This window comes from Achroia grisella, unplaced genomic scaffold, assembly GCF_030625045.1.
Source record: "Achroia grisella isolate CSIRO2021 unplaced genomic scaffold, CSIRO_AGI_Agris_v1 utg283, whole genome shotgun sequence".
In the NCBI taxonomy this organism is placed as follows: domain Eukaryota; kingdom Metazoa; phylum Arthropoda; class Insecta; order Lepidoptera; family Pyralidae; genus Achroia; species Achroia grisella.
The window spans coordinates 842,292-855,454 of NW_026712771.1; positions in this window are offsets into that span (position 1 = coordinate 842,292).

The following is a 13,163-nucleotide window of genomic DNA, read 5'->3' on the forward strand; positions in this document are numbered from 1 at the left end:
GAGATCTATTAAATATATGGAAGTGTAATTAGAAGTTAATAAGAATCTTGAATCGAGTTAGATTTTGTTTTTTTTTTAAATTTATTTAATAAAGATAAGTACATATATTTTTACAAAATGACCCGCCAAACTGCAGAACAGTTAGTTGGCAAGATATCGCTCAGTTTTCTTAATACTCATTTACCTATATACATCTGTACAGGACTCCTTACATTTGGGCCGCAGGCTGGTATGACTATTCCTTATTTTTAAATATTTATATTTTATATCGGTTGCTATAGTTTTGTTATTTCTTCTATTATCCTTGTATTGCTCTTGCTTTCATATAGTTTGTTACGACATTGTTATAATATACTGTTCTTTTATATATTACACCTTTAATTACCACCATCGTTGACTGCACCGACCCCAGCACCCTATACACAGTCCCACACAACATCTATACAAATAAATACACGTTTTTACAGAAATTTAGCAATAATCTATGTACAATTTATTTTTTAAACATTAACTAAAATTACTATTTTTTAATTTTAAATATAGTGAAATACAAAAGTAAAATGTATATGTAGGTCCGGGGAGTCGAAATAATAGACTTTCTTCGAGAACAGTGATGGCTGGCTCTATCATACTGGTGAACGAGTGCTGCTTGTAGGGACTGGTCTGCTCTAATCACTACGACTGATTTACTCTTATATAGTTGCTTAAGAGGCCTTTCACATTTTTTGGCCTAAAAGCAGTGTCTTTGGGGTTCTGGTTCTAAGAAATTAAGAGTCGGATATACATTTTGATTCCTGAATTATATAGATAGATATCTAATCTTAAAAACAACATCTTTGAAATGTTAATTTTCTCTTTGTTAGTCTTCCTAATTTCTAAAATAGTTTATTCAAAAACGCTAAGAGACAGAAGTTTGGGGTCGTCGTTCATTAATAAACAAACATAAATTGATATGATATTTGTACTAAAACTTGATAATTACTTTATAAATTGAGACAGCATCGTCCTTTTTTTCATTTTCAACTTAAATATCTAAAAAATTGATCATAATGAAACCCGAAATTTCAACAAAACTTTGCCATAATCATTTCTAATTTTCTCATAAATACAACGAAATTTTTGCATAAAAAAAACATAATAATAAAGTTAATATACTTGTAAATTAGAAATATAAAAAAAAATATATAAGTTTCTAAGAAAAAATAAACAATAATAATAATTTAAAGTTGTATAAATTCCGTTGCGCCAAAAGTAAATTCTCAGTGCTGCGCTAGCGCTCGTCGAGGTAGGACCTATGCCATTTTTTACAACACCGCTAAGATAAGACATTCGTCAGTGAACATTAGTATAGAGCGACTAAACCATTTTGATAATTTAAGTAATATTTAATTAATTTTGCTAATATATACTTATTTCTACGAATATTAATTTAAAGTTGTTGTTAAATATATATATACATATATATATATAATAATAATATTTATTTTAGCATGCCAAGACAAAAGTACAGTTATGCTACAAATAAAACCTACCTACCCTGCTGGACTATGAAAAGCACAAGAGCATGGTATTTCGTCACACTAATGGCAATTAATTGTTAAAATTAAAAAAGAGAACATTTTAGTATTTTAAAAAATAACGCTTATCTGAGAGAAAAATGTAAGAAAATGTAAACCAATTTTACTCTATGTTTATTTTGTAGTTTTTTTCTAAATTAAAATAGGGTTATTGTTTATAAAAATACCATTATTATTTTTACGTACATTTGTCTTGTGTTATATAGTGTATATCATCTAGTATGCAATGTGGATTGTAAATAAATTACCAAATTATATTCCTTAATGTTTAGAGATATTTTATCCAATTTTATTTTATTTTACACAATACAGATATTTCTAAATTGCAGCTATTCTGTTATTATACTCGTTGGACTTTCATTACTGTACAGTTATGTCAAATAATTATGCGTGTTTGGGTGAAAAGTCAACAACATTATAAATGTTTTTATTTAGAGACTAGCTTTTAGCTCGCGGCTTCGCCCGCGTGAATATGGGATATATAGGTTATCGCGCGTTTAAAGATCCGTGTACAGTATTGGGTCGTTATATATAAACCTTCCTCTTGAGTCTATCTATTCTGTCTATTAAATAACAACGAATCAAAATCTGCGTAGTTTTTTAAGATCAAAACATACATAGATCTATTACATGTGTAGATGATATTTTAACCGGAAATTGAAGCCGTTAAAATGGTATTGGCAGATCAGTTGGAATCATCGGTATTCTTGGTATATAAGCTTCAATTCTTTAGTAAGCAATATATCCAATGGGACGCCATTGCACATGTTCGGCGGGCTTAAATTTCATGACTGGATCATGCTTTTGAGAAATTCCTTCCTCAAGTTTGAGCATTTAGTGTGGGAAATCACTATCTGTGCTTCCATAAAAATGAGCTCTCAAATTTGTCAGTAGTTTTAAACTTTCAATTAAAGTCCATAAGGGAGACGATGTTAATGACACAGAGAGTCTTTCAGAAATCTCCAGCAAAAGTATAAAAGTAATCCCGCCAATGAGAGCAGAGGTGTTTCTAAGGTCTTTTAAGGTTCTGTCCAAAATCTCTATAGCTCATGGTGATTTCATTACATATAATCAATGAGGCGTCTTATAATAATTTATAAAAAGGTTTGACATTAACAATTAATTATTTATCAAGAATCAAGAATCGGCCAACCAAGAACGAGAAGCTGCAATATCAGCCAATATCATGCGGCGACGTCAATGATGCAGGAACAGCAATGATAGCAGTTGAAGCTTTTTTTTACAACTTAGAATGGCAAACAAGCTGACGGCTCTCCTGATGGAAAGGGGTAACCGTCGCCTATATACATGAGCAGTACCTGCCATGTTCATATCAGCACATTGTTTCCCTCATGCGTTACCATTCCTGAAAACTCGGGTGTTATTCCCCTGTACCTTGTAAATTCACTACCATATATATACACAGGTAGTCTATATAGATAGATATACATATACACAGATAGTATACCCTGAGAAAGGTCATAGACTACTTTATAGTGCGAAAAAAGTATTGTAAGGGATTAAAAGCGGAGATGAAAGGTTGTATAAAAGTATCGTCATTGTTTAATTGAAACAAAGAAACTTTTTAGGTTATAATCTAAATATATTTCCTTTATTTGGTCAATTTCATTATACCACGCTGACGAAGTCGCGGACACACCTAATATACATATAAAGATGGGACCTTTAAATCAAAACAAAGCCTTGAAAACAGAACTATTATATATAAATAAAATAATTATTTGCTAAGTATAATATTTAGAACAAGTGAATATGGCAATAATGTATCCGACTCTTATAATAAATTATATTGTATCTATTAATAAATAAACTGAATTAATATGTAAGAAGAATTAATTAGTAAATTTATGTTATAGTAATTTCATCTTCCTGTCCTTATCCCAATTATTTGTTACTCATATTACTTAAGGTTTTGGCTTTTAGTTGTACAATCGGCCAGCATCCTGACATCAACCCTCTAGGAATAATATAATAAAAAAATATGGTCATTATTAGCACTTTGATAATTAAGATAAATCACGTTATTTAAAAAAATCCAATAAGTAGTCTCAGTTAAGTAGAAACATATCACATTATTAATTAAAATATTACAAGGATCAAAATGGTTCATACTAAATCCACACCGATTGAGCTACACGGTTATTTGCGTCTGTGTGCGTGTATTACTGTATGTGTGCGTAAATCCATGCGATTAAACCTAAAGTTGAGCGGCATCATTTTGTAATAGTCCTCTTAACCATTTGGTTGTATATTTAATATTTTTTCTATTTGAATATTTAATTTAATTAGTGCTAATTGGTGGTTTGTATTCACACACTTCAACTTAAAATGTAAAGTAACAATTAAATTATTTAAAAGAGCAACACGCATGTTTCTTTCTCGTTCTTCTTGAGATGAGACAGCTTTCCGAATGAGCGGTAGATAAAAAAAAATGTGATGACTATTCAAAAGTGCTTCAATGTAAGTTTATTTGAATAAATGATTTTCTATTCTTCTATTCTATTCTGCGCGTTACGAATTTAATTTTCAGACATTACAAGAAAGCACTAATATCCAGCAAGAAACATTCCTCGTTCCTCGTTCTAGCGTTCAACTCACTCGTTCATTCGTTTCCGTTCACTTTTACATTCATTCTCTCATTCACGTTTCAATTCATGCATACATCATTCAGTTAACACAGTCGTTCGTTACATACAAATCCCACATGTATATAATTGTAAAAATAAAAGGCTCACAATATGACAGCCAAAAATTACGAAAAATAGATGATACCGAATGCACTATCTATCTAAATATAAAAGTCTAATAGCAATGACTTCTATATTCAGATATAAATTTAATGATCAAAGTTTCATTAAAATTGTCCCGCTTGTATATACGCTGGTTATTGAAAAATAATGATATAAACAAGAAATCAAATAAATTAGCCAAAAGTAACAAATTAATAAGGACTGTTGCCCGCATACCACAATTACAGACGTATAAGCAATATGTTTGTACAAAAATGATGCCTGACTGCCGTCTGTTTGTTCTTACTAATCTTATCTATATAATTATTTAGTCAATGATAAAAATTAGTAACTAAATACGGCTTGCTCATACGTCATGCTCGTGAACGAATGCTGCTTGTAGAGACTGGTCTGCTCTATTCACTACGACTGTTTTAATCATATTGTGTACTATCTAAATATAAAATTCTAGTTGCAATGACTTTCATATGGCCAGATATAAATTTAATAATCAAAGTTCCATTAAAATTGTTCCGACTGTGTATACACTGGCGGTGTACTATTGAAAAATGATGGTGACAAGAAGTCAAATAAATTAGGCAAACGTAACGAATTGAAAAGGACTCCCACATACCACAATTACAGACGTATAAGCAATATGTCTATATAAAAATGATGCCTGACTGTCCATCTGTTTGTTCTTACTAATCTCTGAAACTGGCTTGATTGAAGAGACTTTCACTCGCATCTGCGAGTGAAAGTCTCTTCAGAATCAAGCTAATGTTATAAGGAGTAACTTAGTTTTGTTCTTACTAATCTCTGAAACAGATGGACTGATTCTGATGAGACTTTCAGTAGCAGCTATAATAATATATAGTAATAGCTAATGTTCTAAGGAATAACTTAGGCTACTTTTAGTTTAAAAATTTTATCTTAATATATAAATATATGATTCTACGCGTTCTTTTTAAATTTGAAATTAGCTGTTAGCCGTGAATCGGCTAGATTTGAAAAAGACATTTTTTTTAATTTATATTTATTATAAAAAAAAAACATAATAATTCTAAGCGAACTAATTCATGGCTACCAGCTAGTTTCAAATTAAAAAAAAAACACTGACGTGTCTTACTAACCTCACTCGTTATCAAATTGGCGAAAGCTTCTCAGTAACCAACTGTGAAAATAAATGACATAGTTCTGCCAGAGGGAAACTACATACGATACTGTCACTGATATCTTTGATGGGCTAATACTCAATATGAAAGGCTTCATTTACATTTGTTCGGTGTCGGTGGTCCAGCAGTTTAGCCGTTTACTTCCGATGGTTGCGGGTTCGATTCCTCGCACGACACAAATATTTCTACTTATGAGTATTATTGTATGTATCGGTCTGGATGATTTCTATCTATAATATGTATGAATTTAAGAAAAGAAATCTATGTGTATATGTATATATAACAAGCTTTAGTTAGCTTAACTTGGGACTAGATGGCGCTGTGTGAATTGTTCTGAGATTATTATTAAATAAACGACCAACTGGTTCAGTAAACCATTAACTAAATAAAAGTATATCAGTCGTAGTGTTAGAACAGACCAAAAACTAATAATAAAATATTCAATTTGTTTCTTACCAGTTCTTCTCAATTGGATCTATATACTGAACTGGACGGTAGGGAAAAAATTAAAATTATAATGTAAAAATTTGACATTCATAAGCGGCTAATATGTCCTACATGAATAAATGATTTTTGAACTTAGACCAGACCAAGCAGCACTCGTTCACGTAATTATCGTATTAATTTTCTAATATAATCTCTTAGTTTGGAACTAGATGGCGTTGTGTAATATCCAAAGTTATTGTTATTTACCTCTTTCCACGTATCGAATATATTGCACTAGTCATCTCGACGTGCCTCGCTTTATAAGTAAAACAATAGCTCAATATATAATTCTGTAGTTTCAAATCCATATTACCAGTAGCTCAAGCAACAATACGTATCTTGATCGACCGTCAATCACTCTGTGTCATTGCTTACAATTTTAAAATTGCCTCTTCGAACTTTCTAGACCATTAATTTTAGGTCTTACTCGTATAGTCTTAGGGTATATAATATGTGTGTAAGTATGTATTATTTAAAAGTAATGGAGTCAATCAAACGGAGACAATCGACGCGTTTGATTGACAGATAAAAGAAGTTTGCTTTGGTCTTTGTTCGTATATTATTCTATGTAATTGGATGGGGGTAATAGCAGATTGTGGAGATTGCAGATAAGTTTGCTGATAAACTGCGATTTATTTGATATAATGTCGAAAGATTTTTTTCTCTTAAGAATATAATATGCAATGGATATTTTGTAATTAAGAGACAGTGTCGAGGTCCTTAACATAACTCTAGGTAGAAGTGAACTACGCAGGGCTGTTTACCCTATTAGAGGTCCTGGGCACATTAAGATAATTAGGCCCCTATTACCATAGTAATAAAGCACTATTTTGTTAGAATAGACAAAGTCATTTTTTAATGTATCTCTTTAGAGATGTATATAAGGATGTCTTACCTTCAAAAGAAACCAGGTAAAAAGTAGTATTAAAAATTCGCTATGTGAAGAGGAGCTCAAGTTCTTGCTAGACATTTATAAAAGTATTAACGAAAACGAATAAATTTATATATATACTTTATTGCACTTATTATATTAATAGACAAAGATAGTTATATTAAATTGTGAGCAAGGGCGGGCTTATCTCTGCAAGAGATTTCTTCCAGCCAACCTAACGCTGTGACAGAGGTGGTAATTAGCGAGCAACGATAGTGCTTGAGTTTTTAAGTGGTTGTAATACATAACCATAGATATTCCAATGTATACTTAAAGAACAAACAAAAAAAAAAAAAGTATACACACACTAAATATATAAAATACAATACATATAATAAATAAATATTATATTATAAATATAATAAAATAACCATATATAAATACATAAACAAATACATAAGCAACTATATAATGATTACATTTGAAACCATGTCATGTATTGATGGAGAGAAAATGACATTTTAATCTTTTTTTTAAATAAATTTATCATAGTCGGTAAGCATTTGTTAAGATAGATATCTTTTACCCAGAAGATATCTATCTTTACAAATGCTTACATGCGCGCGCTACATCCTAGGTCTTGCCATCATTTACCATCAGATGAGGTAAGACCAAGCGCAATATCATAACTAATAAAAAAAAGACTGATTTTTAAGCGAGAGTAGAGTAGCTATCGGTTATTGTTTGGTAATGAGTAAGGACTAGACTAGATTAGGCCCCAATCCATTGCGAGGCCCTAGCACGTACCCAGTGTGGCAAGTGCGGAAGAAGGGACCTGCGCTAGAGATATGAACTTCTTTCGAGATGTCCTTGGTATACCTCTCGCTCCTACTTCGACCGCATACAAATTAAACACACAGTATTTTTTTAAATATTATAAAGTGGTAAATTTTTTGGAGTGTTATTTCTGAGACTACTGATCTGGTTTTAAAAAATCTTTTAGAGTTTGATAGCCTATTTATTGAGGTAGGCTATATTTATAGGTCTATAACGCTACGACTAATAAGAATGGAGGTGCAAAAGATTAATTTTGCAAAAATGTGACTCAGACGAATATAACATATTGTAGTTATATATTAAGAAAAGAAGTAGAATTTGGTCTTGTTTAATTCAATTTTTTTTAAATAAATTAAATTTTTATAGGTTTTGATATAATATATTATAGATATATTATATATATGTTAAGAAAATAATGGACTTTGGATTTCGAAATTCAAAAATTATTGTATAGATTTTGATTGAATATTCGGCATTGAAAAGGTTGAACGGTTGAATGAAATTTATGACCATCGTGATCTTGACAGACAAGTATAAAAACAAGTCGGGCAGCATCTGAGCTATCAATGTGTCCTTAACAATTGACAAGATTTATTTCTTATTCAATTCAAAATGGTTGAAACAAAGCAGATCGTAAAGAGAAATATTGTAACGAGAAAAGTTTCTTAGACACGGGCTGTTGTAAATCAAATAATTTATATGTATCATCATTACATAGTATAAAACAAAGTCGCTGTCGCTGTCTGTCCCTATGTATGCTTAAATCTTTAAAACTACGCAACGGATTTTGAAGCGGTTTTTTTAATAGATAGAGCGATTAATGGTTTATATATATATATATATGTATATGTATAATATGTTGAGAGCGTGGACTGTAGGTTGCTGATGATAAAAATACCTTTGCGGGACCAAACTAATTATATTTAAATTATACAATAACTTAATTACACTGAACAACGTATAGCGCCTATTAGACAATATCGTGGAAGAAAGTGAGTTAAAAAGGAATTCAATGGTGCCATCCTCTAGCATTCATGCAATGGTATTACCATATGCATAAACATAAAATGATTATTTGTTGCTAGCAACATAATACATGTACACCCGTGCGAAGCCGGGGCGAGTAGGTAGTAATATATATAGGATAAGATGTAACATGTAATAACAATCATAGTCTAGGAGAATTTACACAGAGCCATCTAGTCAGCTAAGCATAAGTTTACTTTACTTAATATACATGGAAAACAGGCTGATACAAAGAATCGTACTCACGAATGCAAATATTTTAGTAATGTGGACTAATAACCATAGTGCTAGAAATGTACCATGTCAGGTTGACCTCCACGCGGTTCCCCCTGGAAACCATCATGTTAAATTCTTGATGAATTTGCCACGATGGGCTGACCTGACTTTATACTCATCTTATCATCCACCACTGGTGCTACGCAAGCGTATACCGTTAGCGCAAGTAAGTGCACCATTATCATATGCTATATGTATATATATTACAATAATTAGTGCTTGTTGGTATATATAGTAAATGTAAACTTACAAGGATTATTTAAAAGAGCAACACACAAGTTTCTTGCTCGTTCTACTTGTGATGAGACAGCTTTCCGAACGAGTGGTAGATAAAAAACAAATTGTTATGACTATTCAAAAGTGCTTAAATTAAGTTTATTTGAATAAATGATTTTCTATACTATTCTATTCTATCTTAACACTACAATGCAACAATCTCCCCAAGATCAGATACAGTGTCTGTTGTCAGGTTATATAAGAGATTGCTTTAAGCGGTAAGGCCGCTGTTTGTTCAGCACATGTACGTAAAGTTTTTTTTTTTATTTATTTTTCTATGCACTATAAAGAGTTATGTTAATATCTTATATATATATATAAAATTCTCGTGTCACAATGTCAGTTACTATACTCCTCCCAAACGGCTTGATCGATTTTTATGAAATTTTATATGAATATTAAGTAGGTCTGAGAATCAGCTGCTATCTATTTCTCATACCCTTAAGTGGTAAGGGATATAAATATATTTACCACCTCTAAATATATATTTTTTATTTTTTCAATATAATATTTTATTTTCATTTTACGATTATTTAGGATTGAAAAATACATACAACTCTTCACCTTTTACCTTCTTTCACCCTTCTAGCATCATACCTATACATATTTTTTAATAGCGATTTTAATATATATGACAAAACAAAGTTTGCCGGGACAGCTAGTAATTATATAATATAGTGAGGTCATGTGATACTGTCAATAAGACTTCATAAATCCATGCTTTATTAGATGAAACCGGTGCAGTATTTTTCTGTTTATTGTCTAGTATCCATAACACAAGCTTTGCTTACTTTAGGATTAGACGACGCTGCTCGAATTGTCTTGAGTAGGTATCTACTTACGTCCTGAATATCGTACTTTTCTACCGAATAAAATGAAACATAACTCTTTTGTAGTGACGGCTATTCGATTGTGGAACTCTTTACCTCACGAACTACGTGCCAGTTCTAGTATTCAAATATTCAAAAGCCGATTAAATACGTAACGCGAAAGATATCGCAATACTGACGTATTTTTATATCTATATATTTATGTATATATTTTTTTTTTGGATGACAATGGAATGGTGCACCTACCTGCGCTAACGATTTACGCTGGCGGGGCACCTATATAGATGAGCGTATATATTAGCCCATCGTAACAATATTTGTTACGATGGATAGGGGGAACCGCGTGGAGGTATGACATTGTACATTTAGCAATGGGGTTATCAACCCCATTACTAACAATCCCCTTTCCCCCTTTATAATTATATTTTAAGTGTTGGAGGAGGATGGCAAGAATTAGCTGGAAGGATAAAGTAAGAAACGAAGAAGTACTACACAGGGTAAAAGTAAAAAGGCAGATATTGAAAACAATAGAAAATAGACGAGGAAAAATGTTAGGACACTTGATACGGCACGATGATTTCATGAAAATTATTATTGAGGGGAAAATAGAAGGAAAGAGGGGGAGGGGAAGACCAAGGAATAGCTACATCAAACAAATTGAGGACAAAATGGGAGTCGCGTCGTATCAAGAATTAAAGAGCATGATGGAAGATCGCGGAAAGTGGCAAGAGCTCCACCGACAAGAGCGTTGCTCTTAAATTATGAATGAATGAATGAATTACCATTTATGTATGTCTATATATTCATATATTTATGTGAGTCTATTTATAATTATAGTTAATATTATTAGAACTTTATTGATACTTATAGAATATTATACTATCTGTGTTTATAGTTAATATCTTTAGAACAATATTTTAATATCTCCTCTTTTCGTACACATATATATGACTATTCTAGTTAATACACTATCCTATAACATTTTCTAGGTTTGCTGGAAGAAATCTCTTTTTAGAGATAAGCTCGCTCTTGTACATTACATTTATCGTATATAATTTTATTTACTATGTGTGTACAGTAAAGAATAAAGAATAAATTTCAACTTAGACCAGAGCACCGTTATGCATTTATTCATCATAAAAGGAAGAGACTAATGTAACTGCCGCCGATGTGGTCAGGCGTTTTGTCGACTTCTAGCGCATTGGGTTCAATTTTATCATTTCATTTGGGTTGGCAATTTTAAAACTATATACGTCGTGATTCTTGCATGCCTGTATTATGTATAATGTCGTGATTATTAATTACCTCAGAAGGAGTAAGAGGAGTCATCGACGTTATAGCCAGAGAGCTATAATCTTATTTTGTATATATTTAAAAAATATTAAGTATTTTTGTCGGTTGTTTAGTACTGGATGACGCTGGTCATCACCATTTAGTGTTATACGATTGACTACTGATGAGTTTCATACAGACAGTAATTCATCAGAACACAGTTGATGACGTTATGTGAATAGTTCTGCATCATTATTATTGATATTAATTAAAAACATTTTTTTTTTTTAAATTTAATTTTTTTTTTTTTTTTTATTTATAAAACTGTTTAAATTTAATTATAAAACAAAGACTGTTAAATACATTTTTGAATATAGAATTCTTTTTTCGTTTTCGTTGTACAATCAGACATCAAATGAAAAAGCCACTCGCTGGAATCGCTGTCAGATCGGGCGCACTCTTTATGACGTCATTACGCTCGCGATCTAATGCAGCGCTTTTTCCAGCACGGCTTTACGGGTGAATTTATTTGACAATTATTAAGGTGTCCGCATTAAGGGGGCATTATGGAGCGAGTCGGGATGAAAGTGATGTTTTTCTTGGGTTGTTTTCCCCAGTAACTCAGAGTAAAGACCGACACGTGCTCGATATTAGCCCACGCTGCCGGATTAGAAAATAATTCAGCGCTGAATGTTATTATGGAAGTGAGCCGGATTTATTTTACTGCGAGCGGAGATGTATGCTGGTGTTTCTGTATTATCCGTTTGTATAGTGAGTTTATTGAGAAAACGGCCGTAGTCGGAGAGCAAGAGAAAAATACAGAGGAGATACTGCACAAGTATACATTTTAAACGTTAATGCAAGAGTGTAGAAACTTACCATTTGAAATGAAATGATATTTATTCAGTAGAAGAAAAAACTAAAACACATATTAAACAAACAAAAAAAGAATAACAAACAGTGCGACAATTACAATAAAAAAAACAGTACACAAATTATGTGTATGTCTGTCGAAGCGTCTACTGAATAGGTCCGTGCTCAGCATAATGCTGCAGCGGCTGGAGCGCTGCAACGCTGTTTTACAGCACAAGACCTGGGGTGATGTATTGCCGTGTTGTTTTATTAAGACTCGTAAATACCTAAAAATAACTGTTGCTTGCTGTTAATATGAAATTTTATTATACCAAGTGATGATAAAGATATACAGTGGTTTAAGTCACTGTCTCACTTTTACGAAATACATAGGCAAAGTCCAACAATAAAATATATACGTTCAAAAATTATAATATTTATATTTTTTAATATATATATTTGCATTTTATTAGCATTTGCGAAGTAAAATAAACTATTTGAAAAGAAGGTAGAACACTTTTATAGAATGTTACAATATCACTTGCCTATATACCCATATTATAGACATCGCTAAGTTTAGGACTAAATAATACTGTTCGACATGTACAGAGTAAACTCCTGTTGCGTATTATCTCCCTCTTGGTGTTTCTATTGCTCTGTGAGTCAAGATAATCGTATCGTGTACCAAATTTTATAGCGCGGGGACCATTTTGGGCTCACTGTTTTCACGTAAATCTTGTTTATGTCCCGTTTGGTATAATTATTGCTTTATCCGCATGAGTAACCCGCGTCCTAGATGTTATTGAATGTTCCTATAAAATATTATTGATGGCTGCAATAAAAGATTTTTATGTTGGTCGCTTTTTATACTTCGCTTTATAGAACATCGCAATTTATTTGGGTTGTTCCTCTTCCGGTAACTTCTATTCTAACAT